Here is a 3720-nt window from a genome sequence, read left to right as displayed (position 1 = left end):
GATGGTTCTGGTGTTTGGAGGGGAGCTACACTTGCCTTTGCTGGTTTCTCCACTGCTCTGAAGCTCAGCCAGACCTTCCAAATGTAGATAGGTAGCCGTGTTGGTCTGCCATAGTCAAAACAAAAAAATTCCTTCCAGTGGCACCTTAAAAACCAACTAAGTTAGTTCTTGGTATGAGCTTTCGTGTGCATGCACACTTCTTCAGATAGCTCATACCAAGAACTAACTTAGTTGGTCTTTAAGGTGCTACTGGAAGGAATTTTTTTACTTCCAAATGTAGACTTCTTGGGCTCTTGCAGCACACATGAGAGAGAGGCTGTGGGAAGGGGGCGCTGCATGGGGCATCAGGATGTGCAGATACCATGGAATCTGATTTAGCTTGAGAAAAACTTTTTAACAAACGAACAAACATATATATATATATATATATATATATATATATATATATATATATATATATATATATATTATAAAGACGACTCTGCTTGCAGCTTGCAAGTTTCAGCCCACCACCAGCAGCAGCTGGCTTCGACTTATTGCATAGACTCTTGAGGGGAGGTCTGCCCTCCCCTCTCCCCATTAACCTTTGTCTCCAGGGCTCAGTGGTAGAAGGGAGAGCAGAGGAAGAAAAAGAAATGGGCTTGGCTTAATTGGGGGGGTTATGAGAGCATATGTGCACCTGGTGCTAAAGGATATGGCTGCAGAACTGAGCAGAGCATATTTAAGAGCAGGAGGAGCTGAGCCCTGCTCCTGCCACCACCAACAGCAACTCCTAGATGTCCAGCTGTTCTTCTCAAGGGAGTCCAAAAAATGGCCAAAGGAGACTGGAGCTCTCAGAGCAGGTATGGAGACTGCAGAGTCTGGATAGGAGATCTTTTATTATTTATTTTCGTTTGAAGCAGACTGGAGTGGAGACTAGATGGATCACTTTGTGTTTTTTTATAATAATTTTTTATTCATTTTCCAAACATTTTTATACAATCAACTCATATTAACTCTCACATTCATCAATTTTTGACTTCCCTCAGTTTCTCTGCCAATCTTTTGTTAAAATTTCTCTTGTTAACGCATTTCTGAACTTATTATTGCCTTTAACCATTCCTCTTCCTTTCTCCTACTTTCTTTTTTACAATATTTCTTAATTTTTCACAGAGACTCTTCAAAACCAACAAGCGTTGTCTGTGCATCACATGCTTTTCAGATAATCTGTAAATTTCCCCCAGTCCTCGATAAACTTTTGGTCTTTCTGATATCGAATCTTCCCAGTCAATTTATCCAATTCCGCATATTCAGTCTGTTTCATTCTCCATTCTTCTACACTTGGAATTTATTCCTGCTTCCATCTTTGCGCCAGAAGTATTCTTGCCGCTGTTTATAATCTTTTCTATTAATTTCATTACCTATCAATCCTAGTAAGAAGGCTTCTGGTTTTCTAACAAATGTATATCTCAACATCTTTTTCAGTTCCCTATATATCATTTCCCAGAAGCCTTTCACCTTTTTGCATTCCCACCACATATGATAGAAAGTTCCTTCTTTTTCTTTACATTTTCAACACTTGTTACATGTTTTATACATTTTAGCTAATTTAACTGGCGTTATGTACCATCTATATACCATTTTCATTACATTTTCCTTCAACGTGATACTCGCCGTAAATTTTAGCCTAGATGGATCACTTTGAGGGGAAGCAGGTGGAGAGCAGTCGAACAGGATTGGGAACTTCCCCCTTCCGCACTGATATAATCCAACTGGGCACCTTAGGAATTGGCAGGGCCAACCTGCGCATGAGGCGTTGCAAGGCCATTGCCTCAAGCGGCAGAACCAGGTCCATAGAGCACCAGGCTTGCAGCCATGTCACTATTGTAACCACCATGACCACGGTCATGCCCTTGTTAGTGTTTCACCAACACAACCTGCTCCTCTCCAGCCTCCTTTCCTGAAGGAGAAGCCCAGGGCTGGAGGAGGAAGCAGAGGCAGCGCGCAGGGTGTTTCTGCCTCAAGCAAAAACATCCGGGGCTGGTCCATTAGAAATTGCTTTCGATATGGAAAAGAGTGGAATGAAGGAAAGTGGGGGGAGGAGAGTGTGTTAAAGCAAAATGGATGAGTTTTCCAAACTGAAATTGGGATTGAAGCAGAGTTCTATTGATTCACAAAAAGGGCTTCTTCCAGCCCAGTGGAATTTTTGGCTCCCCTCACCCCCAGCGTCTTAAAACACAGGAAGAGCTTGGGGAATAAATTTTGTCTGCAAGGTAGATGTTTGGAATGGTCTGTCCTTGGTGTGAAAAGAGGATTCTTTCAATATTTACTTTGGTGAACTACATCTCCCACAACAACAGCTCTGAAGATGGCACAGATGTTCAGAGCGGGTTGCTGATAATGCCAAGGTCATAAGTTTGATCCCTGTATAGGCCAACTGCCTTATTCCTGCTTTGTAGGGGATTGAACTAGATCAGTGGTTCCCAGTTAGCTAATTACTGAGGACCTCTTATTTTTTCAAAAGCCAAGCCACAGACCCCCTACTTTTGAAAATTTTGATAACTCTATGGTAGCTACCTCTGCAAAGCATTTTTTTGAACAAAATGTGAGGTAATAAGCAAAGGATTTTAGGTATACTAAAAAAAACACGCCCATAAAATTTATGATATTGCCATGCAAAAATGACAAAAAATTAGTTGGAGGGAGGCAAGGGATGGGGCCTGATTCGGAATAACTCAACCAGATGGTCCTCTGTGTGCCTTCCAACTCCACAAATCCTATGATCCTGTGTCTTAAACACAAATCTTGAGGAATAAAGCCTTTGCTTTATTCTGATTTGCACTTGTGTCCCTACTTCCCACGTGTAGAATTGCTATACGTTTGGATTTTCCTGGACATTAAAGCGTTTCCCTCAAGGACACTTGTTTCCAACGGCCAAATCCTGGCAATTCCAGGCTGATGGCAACCCTACCCACTTGTGCCAGATTGCCTGGCATACATTGCAAGCATTCAGACACATAGATTATCCAGAACCCCAAGCAGCGACATTGTGAAACTTTAATAGGAATAAAAGGTAGGGGGAAAGGAGGCACAATGTCAAGCAGGCTATAGAATAAACCAGAGCACTGTGGGTCTAATGAATGTCTTGCTCCCCACTCTGCCCTTCTAACATTTTTTGCTTGCTGGATGACTGTGCATTGAGACCTCAGTCACTGAGGATGGGTGCTGGCCCAGTCGTAGAAATGTGTGCTTGGCATGCAGGCAATCCAAAAATCAATTCAAGACCAAAAATCCAGTTCTCATGTTTTCTGTATAAATGGCTAATTAAAAGGGGAATAACATAGTGCCTTCCACAGAGTCAGACCACTGATCCACCTAACTCCTTAAGGGAGGACCATAGCTCGCTGGTGGTGCAGGTCCCAGAACAGTCTCCAGCATCTCCAGGTGAAACTGAAAACATCACCTGCCTGGAACCTTGTAGAGCCACTGCCAATCAGTACAGACAGTGCTAAGTTAGGTAGCTATGATCCATCCACCATCATCATTTGCCCGAAGCAAAGGCACAATGCTGGTCCAAATCTTTTAAAGAATTTCCCTGCTCACCAAGCCACCTGCCCTGCTTTATACATTGTCGATGGCTTATCAAAGGTATCCTCACTGAAAGTATCATCAAGGCAGATGGCTTTATGAAATCTTGGTGGCCTTTCTTACAAAATGCTAACAGGGACAATGGCACCAGTT

The sequence above is a fragment of the Podarcis vaucheri genome (genome assembly GCF_965113315.1).
Source record: "Podarcis vaucheri genome assembly, chromosome: Z".
Classification (NCBI taxonomy): domain Eukaryota; kingdom Metazoa; phylum Chordata; class Lepidosauria; order Squamata; family Lacertidae; genus Podarcis; species Podarcis vaucheri.
Note: the sequence above shows the minus strand (reverse complement) of the source record.